Source organism: Podarcis bocagei (genome assembly GCF_964188305.1).
Source record: "Podarcis bocagei genome assembly, chromosome: 7".
Lineage (NCBI taxonomy): Eukaryota > Metazoa > Chordata > Lepidosauria > Squamata > Lacertidae > Podarcis > Podarcis bocagei.
Window position 1 is genome coordinate 82421074 of NC_138132.1, and position 15317 is coordinate 82436390.

General features: G+C 47.3%; 1 long non-coding RNA gene across 1 annotated transcript; it reads right to left on the minus strand.

The window, feature by feature from the left end:
* Positions 1-8297: 8297 nt before the first annotated feature.
* On the minus strand, positions 8298-14329 carry LOC308592095. The gene is made up of 2 exons (XR_014010371.1): positions 14173-14329; positions 8298-8851 (listed from the first exon to the last, which is right to left on the minus strand). It is a non-coding gene; the product is annotated as an uncharacterized lncRNA (long non-coding RNA).
* Between the last annotated feature and the right edge of the window lie 988 nt (positions 14330-15317).

Genomic DNA, 15317 nt, shown 5'->3' on the forward strand with positions numbered 1-15317 from the left:
ATACGTTGTAGATATTTTTTCCACATTACTTATGCTAATATACAAATGACATGAGAAAACTTGGCACGCTTATTTGTAAACATTATTCTTGTTTATAAAACCCAATTAAAAAGAAGAAAGAAGAAGAATACAGTGGTACCTTGGGTTAAGAACTTAATTCGTTCCGGAGGTCCGTTCTTAACCTGATACTGTTCTTAACCTGAGGTACCACTTTAGCTAATGGGGCCTCCCACTGCCACCACACCGCTGCTGCGTGATTTCTCTTCTCATCCTGAAGCAAAGTTCTTAACCCAAGGTACTATTTCTGGGTTTGTGGAGTCTGTAACCTGAAGCATCTGTAACCTGAAGCGTCTGTAACCTGAGGTACCACTGTAAGCTGAAAAGTCCCCAGGTCCAAAACGCCAACAAGGCTTCTCACCAGCAGGTGGCAGCAGAGCTAGGGCGACCAAAGACCCCCCCCCCCTTTAAGACTCAGAAGGGTTTCATCACTGAACCCTGGGGTAAGGGATATTCCTTTACAGAAAGGAGAGAGGCGCTGAGTCCAACCCCACCGCCACAACCCCACATCCCTCACAGTCTCTGACTCTGGAACTGTGACCCTATGCATGCCCTGATTTCAGCGATAGCACTTTGCACATGATCTGGGGGACTCTTTTTTTTTTTCATAGCTGAAACTTGGTGGCAAAAGTGTGTCCTGGCGAGGCCCTGGCGTGCTAGGGGTGTACCTGAAGCAGGGGTGGAGGACATTTTGGGACCGGGTGTCCAAAATGGGTGCCTCCTCCTCCTGACCGCTATAGATTACAAGGGTGCTCGGAGGGGGTTAGACAAATCCCTGAAGGGACAGATCTGTCCGTGGCTAATAAATAAGCATGGTGCCTATGTTGAACCTCCAGGGTCAGAGGCAGTCTACCTCTGAGCACTCGGATTCTGGGAAAGGAACAACAGGGGAGGGCTGTGCCTGTGGGGCTTCTCTCGTTAGATTCTCATTGGGGACCGGACACCAAGAATTGGAAGGGACTCAGGGGGTCATCCAGACTGACCCAAAGTGGTCATCTGTCAGGGATGCTTTAGTTGTGATTCCTGCACTGCAAGGGGTTGGGCCAGATGACCTTTGGGTGTCCCTTTCAACTCTACAGTTTTATAAACTCCTCAGTATATACACCTCCTCCTGTGTGTTCGTTCTCTCTCTCTCTCTCTCTCTCTCTCTCTCTCTCTCTCTCTTGCACTTCTGCCCACTGCAATCTATTTATTTATTTCCCAGATAGATTGCTAATGACCAGGACAGATAATAGCAATTGCAGGGCACTTAATTCTCACTTATCTTGCAGAAGGATTTCAGCTGGATTCTGCTGGTACTTCCTGGTAGGAGGGGAGCCTTTGGGTGCCTCTGTTAAGAGCTGGCTGGATCAGGCCCATGGCACACCTAGTCCAGCACCCTGTTCTCTCAACGGCCAAGCAGATGCCTCTATTGTGAAATCCGTAAGCAGGATCCAAGCATGAGAGATCTCTCCCCTCCTGCGGTTTCCAGCAACTGGGATTCAGACGCAGATGCGTCACTGCCTCCAACTGTGGAGGGCAAAGCACAGCGTTATTCCCCATGAATTTATCTAATCCCCTTTTAAAGCCATCCCAGTTGGTAGCCCGCATTGCTTCCAGTGGGAGGGAGTTCCATAGTTTAACACGGGAAGCGCGTGGAAAAGGACTTTCTTTAATCCTCCCCAAATCTTCCAGCACTCAGCTTCATTGGATGCCCACGAGTTCGAGTCTTACACGAGTTACAGTACTAGGATAAAAATAGAGGGCTCCCCTTACAGCCCACCCCATCACTGAAGTGTTGATTCCCAGTTTCCTTACTTAGTCCAGTCCTTTTCTGTTTCCACTTGAGGTTGATCACTTTGCAAGACAGGGCATCGAGGGCATATCATGGGATGGGCCGATGCCATCAAGAAGCGCCTCAGCACATCTTGCTAGGATATGGTTACCAGACGTCCCCATTTCCCGGGGACAGTCCCCGGATTTACAAATCGTCCCCGGACAAAATCCGTCCCTGGAATGTCCCCAGATTTATATTTTAAGTGTTGCAGATTTATTAGTAGGGAATGAATGTTGTGTGATTGGTTCAACAGCGCAAGACACATCAGATGGGGACTTCCAGCGAGACAAAATGGTGAGCGCCACGACAGCGGGCAGCTCCTGATGCCAGCCAGAGCCAACTGCGCTACCAGGCTGGCTCCAGGCTGCTGAGACTGCTGCTGCAACTGCAAAGTGGGAACCAGGGATGCCTGGCATGTCAACTAGGGGAACCGCTGGACCCCCACCGCTGCAACCCAAATCGAGCCGGGAGCAAGAGCACCCAGCTGACTGCCCAGCGGTGCAGATATTACCTCTTTAAAAAAAAAAATTAATAACTTTTTTTTCCTTGTTTCAAAAAAAAAGTGTCCCTGGATTCTTTGGGAAAAAATCTGGTAACCTTATGCTAGGAAATCTGTCTGTCTGTCTATCTATCTATCTATCTATCTATCTATCTATCTATCTATCTATCTGAAATCCTATGACATCCATGCTCAGAAGCAGGTACAAGCACAAGTACAGTGGGACCTTGGTTCTCAAACTTCATCCGTTCCAAAACCAAAGCGTTCCAAAACCAAAGCGCGCTTTCCCATAGGAAGTAATGCAAAACGGATTAATCCATTCCAGACTTTTAAAAACAACCCCCAAAACAGCCATTTAACATGAATTTTACTATCGAACGAGACCATCGATCCATAAAATGAAAGCAAGAAACAATGTACTGCAGTCACACAACCGATCAATCAATCGATCAGTAGCTGAACAGTCACAGAAACAAAACGGAAAAGAGCCGCGAAAACAAAAGCACAAAATAAACAGCAAAAACAGACCGACCTCAGCGGAACACTCAAAATGGAAGTATAACGCTCAAAACGGAGCATGTTCGGCTTCCGAAAAAAGTTCGCAAACCGGAACACACACCTCCGGGTTTGCAGTGTTTGGGTTCCAAGTTGTTTGAGTACCAAGGCGTTTGAGAACCGAGGCACCACTGTATTTAAGGAGGAAGCAAGAGACTAGCCTACAGGGATCTTTCAGGGTCATCCAGCAAGGCATTCAGTATAGACCTTGCTCCAGTTTGTTTTTCAAATGGTTAGATCCGTTCCAGGCCGAAAGAGGAACAATCTCCGTCTTCCCTCTTTCACATGAGTCTTTATGACCACCTCGGCCTCGTGTCTCTGCCCTGACTCATCCTGACCCTTGCTTTTGTTCTTTATTGAAGAAGCAGCGTGATTTTATTGTAAATTTGATCTCTGGGCGTGTGGAAGCCTCTTTGGCCCCAAACGACAACACCCTAGTCCTCAGGAGGCTTTGGGGAAAAACAACCTTACCGGGTGACAAGTTCAAAGCTAAGAAGGCAGGCAAAACTGGGTGGTTCCCTAGACCAGATGGCTGGGAGGTCACCTGCTCTTGATGGTGAAATAAAAAATTTAAGGTCTTATATATATATAATAAATGTTCATAAATGTACCAAGCAAAGACGTACACGATGCACCGTGCAACCTATAAGCTGATGGCGCTTTGCTGAATCATTGAGAAGACACTATTTTTAGCCCACAGGGCTGACCCCAGCAAATATTTTGGCCTGCGTAAAGGTTATGGGGCTGCAACTGACCGCGTCAGTTTCCTAACAGAGGGGGATGAGGAGCTTTTAGCCGTTTCCGGAAGTGGGTAATGTGCGCTTTGCACCAGCGTGCAAATCGACAGCCAGGGCCGCTGATCCTCTCTGTTCCCATCTGTGACTATCTCAGCCGCCGGCGATACAGAGCTGGCAGGGGATAAAGTGTTTATCACTGCTGGCGCAGACATGACGCAGCTCAGCCAAGAACATGCCAAACCAGGTTGCCTTTGCGCTAGAAGCTTTTTATTGCGGTTGCTGGGTCAGCTGGCAAAGCGCAGCAACACATCAGATTGTCAAGTCAAGCTGGAGTTGGCACTGGAATGGGGTGGGGGGGTGGGACGTGCGGGTGCACTCTTTGGCCCCAGCGAACCCAGCGAACTCAGAGCCCACCGGGAGCCAGGCAGTCTCAGAGGGAGGGGGACATGTTGCCATAATCCTCAGAGCTCTGATGGGCTGAGCAAAATCCCGTGGGCTGCTGGCTGCTTGGTAGAGAGGGCAGTTTTGGGGAATGGGGCAGATGATGACAGCTTAGTCCTGTCTGTACACCTTCCCCAAAGACTCAACCCAGTCTTCCTATCTAAGCTGCGACGCTCCTTCCCCATTGCTATAGAATGATGACAGGGATGAAAGGACTGTTGGAGATACAATAGGGATAATGCTTCTCTAAAACATTTTTTCCCGCACAGTCCTATATTGAAAGATTTTTGGCAGAAGGTAACTGAAACCATCAACGGAACTGTACAGAACAACCTTACATTTACAGAGCAAAAAATCCTCTTGAATTATATACCCAGCACATGGAAACTTACAAAAAGACAATACCAATGGACTCTCTGTGCCCTTACCACAGCAAAAAGACTGATGGTGATGAATTGGAAAAATAAAAATGCAGCTCCCTACTACGGTTGGATTGAAGACTTATATAAACTCGCAACATGTGAACAACTTGCATATAAACGCAGACTTGCCATGGACAAATTCAATGATATTTGGAATCCATTCTTACAAATACTGTACAGTGGTACCTCGGGTTAAGAACTTCATTCATTCTGGAGGTCTGTTCTTAACCTGAAACTGTTCTTAACCTGAGGTACCACTTTAGCTTATGGGGCCTCCCGCTGCCACCGCCGCACGATTTCTGTTCTCATCCTGAAGCAAAGTTCTTAACCCAAGGTACTATTTCTGGGTTAGTGGAGCCTGTAACCTGAAGCGTCTGTAACCCGAGGTACCACTGTAATAGGTTAAGATCTGGTGAAGTACAATAACAACCTTGTAAAGTATACAGTTTTGGGTTCCACATCCCCTTTATTTTCCCTTCTACACAGGTTCTGTTTCTCTTTTTCCTTTTCTCCTTTCTATTTACGTCTCACCATATAATTATGTGCTTTTTGAACTTTCAATAAAGATGAAAGAAAGAAAGAAAGAAAGAAAGAAAGAAAGAAAGAAAGAAAGAAAGAAAGAGATGAAAGGACGGGGTAAAGTCATAGAACCAAAAGATTGTAGAGTCAGAAAGACCCACAAGGGTCATCTGGTCCAATCCCCTGACAGATGGCCACTCAACCTCTCCTTTAAAACCTTCAAGGAACCTCCTAGTGCCCCTATTTTCCAGGGACAGTCCTGATTTTACAGAAACCATCCTGGTTTCTGATTCTATCCCGGAATGTCCTGCTTTTCCTTTGGATGTCATTGGAGAAATATTGGAGGGTATGGAGCTATGCAACCCTCAAGCCATCGGCAGCCCTGAATAGCGAAGCTGTTAAATGTTCTATTATATTTTAAGATATATGGGTCACGGGTGGTGCTGTGGGTTAAACCACAGAGCCTAGGACGGACGGTGGTTCGAATCCCCGTGACGGGGTGAGCTCCCGTTGCTCTGTCCCAGCTCCTGCCAACCTAGCAGTTCGAAAGCACCTCAAAGTGCAAGTAGATAAATAGGTACCGCTCCAGCAGGAAGGAAAACGGCGTTTCCGTGCGCTGCTCTGGTTCGCCAGAAGCGGCTCAGTCATGCTGGCCACATGACCCAGAAGCTGTACGCCGGCTCCCTCGGCCAGTAAAGCGAGATGAGTGCCGCAACCCCAGAGTCGGCCACGACTGGACCTAATGGTCAGGGGTCCCTTTACCTTTACCTTTATATTTTAAGATATGTTGGCTAGCAGTGGTTTTGCTGGGCTGGATCAGAGCAGAGCTCCTCAAAATAACTGATGCAGCTAAACTTAGGCCCACTGATTTCAATGAGTCTCATAGATCTGTAGCTTCCGGGTAGGAGTGCATCCTCCTTGGTGAAATTGCAGGATCCTCCTCACAGGTCCCAGCTCCTGCAGCCTTGACTTTAGCCAGGGGATTGCCAGCAAAGGCAAGCCAGCAGCATCCCATAATCTCTCCGCTAAGAAGGGAAGGCTCAGAGGATTAAGCCTGCCTTTGTTTCAAGGGCGGTCTGGGCCACTCACTCGTGGTGGAAATTTACTACTTTCTCTACCTAAGGGTTGGCCTGGATTCGTGCCCGTTGCTCCTCTTGGGGCCCTCATTAATGGCTGAGCTCTTTGTCAGCTAGCCGGAGGAACAAAAGACCCGTTTCTTACGCTGCCTGAAGTCCAAAGTGGCTGGGAGAGGGAAGGGAAACTTGGGCAGACCTGCGAAAGAAATATGGTTCAGTTCAACCCACTCGATTTGCGCTCCCTGAAACAAAAGCAAAATTCCGTCTGCAATCTGCGCTTCTCTGAACTTGGCATTACATCTCTCCAGTAGGAAAGCACATGCAGTGGAGTTTAGTGTGCGTTAGGTAAAGGTACCCCTGCCTGTACGGGCCAGTCGTGTCAGACTCTAGGGTTGTGCGCTCATCTCACTCTATAGGCCAGGAGCCAGCGCTGTCCGCAGACACTTCCGGGTCACGTGGCCAGCGTGACAAGCTGCATCTGGCGAGCCAGCGCAGCACACGGAACACCGTTTACCTTTCCACTGGTAAGCGGTCCCTATTTATCTACTTGCACCCGGAGGTGCTTTCGAACTGCTAGGTTGGCAGGCGCTGGGACCGAACGACGGGAACGCACCCCGCCGCGGGGATTCAAACCGCCAACCATGCGATCGGCAAGCCCAAGACGCTGAGGTTTTGCCCACAGCGCCACCCGCGTCCTTTAAAGTGCCTTATAACAGTGCAAATAGCATGCAGGGATGCATACATGGTGGAGGAAATTATCGCTAGGCAAAAATGGGAATATCAGGTGAAACTACGTGCATGTCCTGGGGAAATTCTCTCACAAAAATGCTGGTGAATTTTCACAAGGATGTTAAAGACACACACACACACCACAAACTAACGTGAAAACATGGACAATTAGAAATATGAGCAGCCAGAAAGATCAGCCAGCCTCTTGTTGACAGGGCTGCGGGATTTGTTTTCGTCAGCTGGGCAAGTTAAATAAAGGGCTGTATAACTTTATTGCCGCAAATGTCCCGGCTGCCTTTATCATGTTGGCATGCTGCGGAAGAGAAGGATAAAGATCAAGCCAGCACCCTTGGGAGGCGTGATGGGACAGGGCTGTGCATCCATTTCGCCCTTGCGGGAGGGGAGGGAGGGCGGAGGCTGTTTGCTTAGGGTCACACATTTCCTCGGAGGCACCTAGTCTGGCCCTCGTCGAGTCAGCCCATGAAAAAGCGCGTGGCTGTACCAAACCAGGAAAGGTCATAGCAGGCCAGGAGAAGGTGGAGTCCATGGAGCCTGGTTGCTAGTGTAATAATAAAATTTAAGGTCTTATATATAATAAATGATCATAAATGTAGCAACCAAGCACGTACATAGATATGTGGACCACATGTCTGGAGCAGCACAGGAAGACCGTCCTGAAACCATTTTGACTCCCAAACTGACCAAATGTTTTCTCTGCAAGGAGGGAGGGGGTGAGGGAACCTTCCCATTGTCTTAGGAATTGAGAAATTACCATCTCAAAGGAATGGCCAGACTACCAAGAAAGGCAATCAGATAAGGCATTATCAGATAAGCTGGCAAACAGCAAAAACAACAACATTCAAATTTCTGTTGTAGACCACCTTTTCTGTGATGTAGACATGATGTTTGTGGGAGGTAGTCTTGGGTTACACGCTTTCTGTGATGTATGTATGATGTATGGAGGGGTGGTCTTGAGTGACAGGGCAGGGAATTTAAAATGTCTATATCAGGCCTTGCGCACCATTGTTCTGGGTTCCTCCTCCTTTCCTGCGGGTGAGGGGAGCACCCTGTTGCAACAGATCAATAAAGATCAGGCTTACTAGCTGCTTTGCTTCTCAATATTCTCTGGTTGGCCTCTGTTATTTTCTCCTACCAATAGGGAACCCACTTAAGGACTCTATATGGGCTCTTGGATACCCCATAAGGGAAAAAGGGCAGATTTTGTTTACAACACTAGCAACAGGCAAATCTGTCCATTTGGGGCTTCTTTCTGCTCCTTTCCACCCACCCCAATTTCATGGCTCAGTCCCAAGCTATCTGACATACCGTATGATTATGATTATAGTTTATATACCACCCTATACCCAGAGGTCTCAGGGCGGTTCACAGAAAAGATCATGGCATATATAATCAGAATGAAAACAACAACACAATAACACACACACCTTCCATGAAAGAGCCACGTTTTAAAAGGGTATAGGATGTCAAACAGATCAGCCAAAGGCCTGGTTAAAAAAGGAACGTTTTTGCCTGGCACCTAAAGGTGTCTTATGAAGGTGCTAGGCGAAATTCCCTGGGGAGAGCATTCCACAGACGGGGAGCCACTGCAGAGAAGGCCCTGTTCTTGCACTGCCACCCTCTCGAGGAGGACGCAAATGAAGGAGGGCCTCGGAAGATGATCTCAGGGTCCAGTTTGGACTCTTCATACAAACCTTCCCAGGCTCCGAAATCTTCAGGGAAACCCTTCTCTCGGTGCTGCCACCCTCGCAAGCACTCTTGGTGGGTTCGCAGGAGAGGGCCTTCTCGGTGGTGGCTCCTCCCAGACAACTTTGCCATCCCCTCCGTAGAGGAGTTAGACTGGCTTCCTCCTTGCTGTCCTTTTCGCCAGCAGATGAAAGCTTTCTTCTTCCAACAGGCTTTTGGGAACTGATGGTGTCTCAATGAAAGGGCTGGTGTTGCACGGTAAACATTTAACTACGTTAGCAGGTTCGATATAGCACCTGTAATTGAAAACGACAAAGGATAAAACCGAAGTGTAATAATTTAGATAAATGTAATTAGATGCAGTAAAAAAAGAAGATAGATTTTGGCAGCCAAGGGAGGGGGAAGTCCGGGGGTTCAGGGAACCCCATAAATGTACTGATATGCACTATGGTTAAATGTAAACAATTGTGTGTGTAAAAATATTTTTTAAATAAAAATTATTTTTAAAAAAGAAAGGGCTGGTGGTGCCGTGATGTTTTCTAATTCATAAAATTTATATACTGCTTGGATTGTAGAAAAAACATCTGTATGTTTTAATAGAGCATGTATATTTTATAAACATTTAATGTGTTGTTGTTTTTGAATGATTGCTTCTCCTCCCTGCTATGCTTTGACTGTTTCTATTTTAGCTGTAAGCCACCTTGAGTCTCCGTCAGGGGAAAAGGAAACATACAAATAAAAACAATGATAATAGTAAGAATAATGACATCACCTGAGCTGACCCACAACCCAAGCCTAGCCTGTTGTCCTCAGATGCAACTAGGCCTGCTTAGTTGCATCTGAGAGAGAAATTCCATTCAGGTTTAATAATAATAATAATAATAATAATAATAATAATAATAATAAAATACCCCACCTATCTGGCTAGGTTTCCCATCTGGAATTTAATGGTGGGCCTATGCAGCTCACAATTTCGGGGGTGGGGTGGGGGTGTCTGTGATCCAAAGCACAGATTTCCTTTGAAATCCACACTCTTCTGAGTTCTCTGTAAAGAGGGAATGATAGTTAACCCACTCTGGGAATTGTAGTTCTTTGAAGGGGAATAGTGGGGAAGCCTCCTAGCAACTCTCAGCAGCCATAAGCTACAGACCCCAGAATTATTTGGAGGAATTAAAGTGGTATCATTGTTTAAAGCGATATGATACCATTTAATTGTACGGTGTGGCAAGGGGACTCAGCTACATTAGTCAAGAAAGTGTTTTGAATATGTTTTAAAGATGCAACACCATGTGGGGCAAAAAAATTATAATTTCTAAGTGATTTTCCATAGTAGTGGTGGTGTTATGTTTTAATTTTGGACTTATTTATAGCATTTCCCCCCTGTGTGTAGATCCACCTAGGGCAGGCATAGGCAAACTCAGCCCTCCAGATGTTTTGGGACTACAACTCCCATCATCCCTAGCTAACAGGACCAGTGGTCAGGGATGATGGGAGTTGTAGTCCCAAAACATCTGGAGGGCCAAGTTTGGGGATGCCTAACCTAGGGTAATAAAAAAATTCCTTCCAGTAGCACCTTAAAGACCAACTAAGTTAGTTCTTGGTATGAGCTTTCGTATGCATGCACACTTCTTCAGATACACATATCTACATGCCTCTAGCTACCATCATATCTACCGACCATCATATATACCGACAAACATATCTACATGCCTCTAGCTACCATCCCAAACATACCAAACAGTCCATTGTATATAGCCAGGCACTACGTTACAGCCGCATCTGTTCCAGTTCTTAGTTGGTCTTTAAGGTGCTACTGGAAGGAATTTTTTTATTTTGACTATGGCAGACCAACACGGCTACCTATCTGTAACTAACCTAGGGGGTTAGTCCCACAAAGGATCCTGGGAATGGTAGTTTTTTATGGGTACTGGGAACTATAGCTCTGTGAGGGGGTAGACTGCCATTGCTGGGATTCTTCCTGCTTTAAAATGTGTGCCATATACCAACAGAATCATAGAAACAGTGCTTTTTTTCTGGGGGGACGCAGGGATAAGCATACCCCTAAACATTTTGTGAATCTAAGTTTGGCCTCATTGTGGGGCAGTATTTCAACAGGTTTAGGAAAATGAGAGTACCCCTAAACATTCTTTAGGAGAAAAAAGCACTGCATAGTATCATATAATTGTAAAGTTGGAAGGGGCGATGAGGGTCATCTAGTCCAACCCCCCTGCAATGCAGAAATCTTTTGCCCAATATGAGGTGTGAACCCACGACCCTTAGATTAAGAGTCTCATGCCCTATAGCAGGGGTCAGCAACCTTTTCGAGCCGTGGGCCGGTCCACTGTCCCTCAGACCGTGTGGTGGGCTGGACTATATTTTGCGGGGGGAAATGAACGAATTCCTATGCCCCACAAATAACCCAGAGATGCATTTTAAATAAAAGCAAACATTCTACAGTGGTACCTCAGGTTAAGTACTTAATTCACTCCGGAGGCCCGTTCTTAACCTGAAACTGTTCTTAACCTGAAGCACCACTTTAGCTAATGGGGCCTCCTGCTGCTGCTGTGCCGCCGGAACACGATTTCTGTTCTCATCCTGAAGCAAAGTTCTTAACCTGAAGCACTATTTCTGGGTTAGCGGAGTCTGTAACCTGAAGTGTATGTAACCTGAAGCGTATTGTCAGGGGTACAGGGACAGAGGCACAGGGAAGGCAGGAGATGGAGAGCGATGGAGAGGAATCCCAGGACAGCGAGGAAGAGGATGACAATGATGCAAGGGATTCCATGAGTCTCTCCAGCGAATCAGAGGATTCCCAGAAGGGGGCGCCCGTGGTCAGGGCAAGGGGAGCCCCAGGGGGAGAGTGTCAGGAGCGGGGGGCCAGCAGGGGACCCCAAAGCGGCAGCTGGGAATCAGGGCCGGCTTCCCCACCAAAGCGCAGCGTAGGGTCCCAAAGCACGCAGGAGGGGGGGAGAGCAGTCTGAGGATTCAGCGTCAGGAGAATCCAGAAGGAGCGGAACCCCAGCGGGCAGAAGGACCCTGCGGAAAAGGAAAGAGAGAAAGAGGTGGAGCAGCGTAAGCCTCTTAAACTGGTGTAGGGGAGGGACGGATTCAGAGGGGACTTCTACCGTCTAAGGTTAACAGACGTGGGGGCTGCACGCCTCGGTTGTGGAACTTACTATGAACTGTAATAAACATCCTTGTATATAAGAAGAACTTGGCGTTGGTCTTTCGTGAGCTGAGACCTGAGGCAGCCCTGACACGTATGTAACCCGAGGTACCTGTGTACTCATGTAAAAACACCAGGCAGGCCCCACAAATGACCCAGAGATGCGTTTTAAATAAAAGCACACTTTCTACTCATGTAAAAATACGCTGATTCCCGGACCATCCGCAGGTCGGATTGAAAAGGCGATTGGGCCGCATCCAGCCCACAGGCCTTAGGTTGCCTACCCCTGCTCTATAGGTTTGACTTGCTGCAGTTGTTCTGCTTGACTTTTCACCTGCGCCTCTCTAGAAATCCTTCCACATCAAAGTGTGTGTGTGTGTATAAATTCATTAAATAACCAGGAGCCAAGGCAGAGCTGGAAGACGACCCAGCTTGCTTGGCACGTGAGAGAGGACTGGAGAGAGGAAGGTGCTAAGTCTCCTTTATCAGGACCAATTTATCAAAATTGCTCTTAAATGGTGGGGCAGAGATTGATGAATTAAATCGCTGCAAATACTCACTACCTCTGCTAGAGCCATAAACCGAGCATTGCAGGTTCATCAGATTTAAGCCTATGTACACAGGAGAGGCTTAAAGCCAGCGAGGTCATTCTGTGGCCCTGGCTGCATTTCAAGTATCATGAACACTTCATAGTACATAGCCGAGAAGGGACAAGGAGGTCTTTGCACATGTCAAATATGGTTTCCTTGCCCTTTGCGCATGAGCAGTGGCTGTTTCAAACACACGCGAGCTTAACTTTGTTCTAAGCATTCTAAGGTCTCAAATATATAAATTAGATGTTCATAAATGTACAAGGTGTAATAGGAATTTTATGGTCTTAGATATATGGAAATGTTCATAAGTGTACCAACCAAGCACATACATAGATCAGCACAGGAAGACCGACCTGGAACCATTTTGATTCCTAAACTGAGCAAATGTTTTCTCTGCAAGGTCAAACTGGAAAAGCCTCCCCATTGTCTTTTCCTTCACAAATCCTGTCTTAAGGGTATGTCTGTGTTTGAATATGGTGTGAGCCTGTGACCTGGCCAGGAACTAAGTATTTATCGTTACAAAAGACTGGCCAGGCAACCCAGGAAATCCAATCAAGAAACCTGCCAGACAGGAGATAAACAAGGACAAGAGATAAACAATATTTAAATTTCTGTTTAGACCGCCTTTTCTGTGATGTAGGTATGATGTATCTGAGGGGTGGTCTTAGGTTACACCCCTTCTGTGATGTATGCATAATGTTTCTGGGGGTGGTCTTGATCTACAGGGTGGCAATTTCTAAAGTCTTTATAAGGCCTTGTGCGCCATTTTTCTGGGTTCCTCCTCCTTTCCTGCCTGTGAGGGGAGCACCCTGTTGCAACAGATTAATAAAGATCAAGCTTACTAGCTGCTTTGCTTCTCAATATTCTCTGGTTGGCCTCTGTTATTTTCTCCTACCAATAGGGAACCTATGTAAGGACTCTATATGGGCTCTTGGATACCCCATAAGGGAAAAGGGCATTTTTTTTGTTTACAACAAAGGCAAACACAAGTATATAAACCACGTGTCTGAAATAGTACAGGAGAGCAATCCTGAAGCCATTTTGACCTCAAATATTCCTATGCAGTAAGAGAGGAAAATGGGAAAAGCTTCCCCATTGTCTTTGTGCTTGCATATTAAGGGCATATTTGTGGGTGAATAGGGTGAGCCTGTGACCTGGAGTCAGGAACTAAAGCAGGGGTCAGCAAACTTTCTCAGGCCAGTCCACTGTCCCTCAGATCTTGTGGTGGGGCCGGACTATATTTGGGGGGGGGGGGAAGAAAAGAACAAATTTTTATGCCCCACAAATAACCCAGGGATGCATTTTAAATAAAAGCACACATTCTACTCATGAAAAAACACGCTGATTCCTGGACCGTCAGTGGGCTGGATTTAGAAGGTGATTGGGCCGGATACAGCCCCCGGGCCTTAGTTTGCCTACCCATGAACTAAAGCAGGCATGTCCAAAGTCTGTTCCGGGGGCCTAATCGTTCGGATTAATCCAGCCCCCGTGGCAGTTTATTTCCTGGGGTAAAATTCTAAAAACAACTCCAACTCTGAAAAAGCTCTCAACAACTTTGGGGTAAAATCATAAAAAAAGCTCAACAATCAGCTCTGCAAATCAGACGGGAGCTGGTTTCTGGGGGGAAACGCATCAAACCCCCGTGTTTCTCAAGAAACCGCAAGGTATAGATCAAGAACAGGTGGTCCATCTTTGCAGATGAAGTCGCACAGCAATGGGGCAGGATCCCTGGAGGGCAGAAAGATGGCCATGACCACTCAGCAACCCCCCCCCCCCGTGCTTCCTGACCCAGTGGCCCTCCCTGTTGGGAGCTTGGAGGCCTTGGCAAACACTTGGCACGCAGAAACACACATCTCACGTTTCCGAAACCCTGGCTCAGTTCATCGGGTGTGCTGCCTGGAGGTTGCAGGGTGCAAACGTCTGTCCCAGAATGGAGGATCTAAAGGGCAGTTGAGTCACAGCGGGGAGAGAAGATGCACAGAGCATCCATTTCGGGGGGAGAGGCTCTTTCAGGAAATGTGGGGGGCGAAGGGACGGAGCGGGGTGGGACAGGCTGTTCTGAACTCCTTGTCCAAAGTCCTCCTGCAAGCAACTGCTGGCCTATTCTCCGAATAGGAAAGAGGGTTGGCTTAAGCTGTTCCTCTTTACTGCCCACCCCTGGAGCGTAAGAAAATAAGAAGAGCCCTTGTGGCTCATCCAATCCAGAATCCTGTTTCCACAGGGGCCAAGCAGATGCCCACCAAGGGGAGTCAGCCAGCAGGATTCGAACACAAGACCAGCTCTCCCCTCCTGCGGTTTCCAGCAACTGGTATTCAGAAGCATTGCTGCTTCCAACTGTGGAGGCAGAGTAGAGCCATTCTCCTTGTCTAATCCTCTTTTAAAGCCATCTGAGTTGGTGGCCATCACTGTTTCCTGTGGCAGGGGGTTCCGTAGTTTAACTAAGCACTGCTTGAAGGACTTTCCTGAATCTTCCAAAACTCAAGGGTCACTCGATCCAGAGTAGAGTCATCCTCCTCCTTAGATTTGTCTAATATTTTAAAGCCATCCAAGTTGGTGGCCAGGGAAAATGGTTGCTTAGAAAGGCTAGAGTGATTAAACACCATCGTGATTTTATTAATGAAACAAATGTAAGGTGTTTCCTTGCACAGTTTAACACTGGGCTTTCTTTTAACTGTCCTGAATCCTCTGGCATTCAGCTTCATTATTGGATGTCCATAAGTTACAGTGAGGGACGTGGGTGGTGCAGTGGGTTAAACCACAGAGCCTCTTGGGCTTGCCGATCAGAAGGTTGGCGGTTTGAATCCCTGCTGCGGGGTGAGCTCCCGTTTCTCAGTCTCTGCTTCTGCCAACCTAGCAGTTCAAAAGCACGTCAAAGTGCAAGTAGATAAATGGGTACCGCTCCGGCGGGAAGGTAAACGGCGTTTCCGTGCGCTGCTCTGCTTTGCCAGAAGTGGCTTAGTCATGCTGTGCACATGACCCGGGAGCTGTACGCCGGCTCCCTCA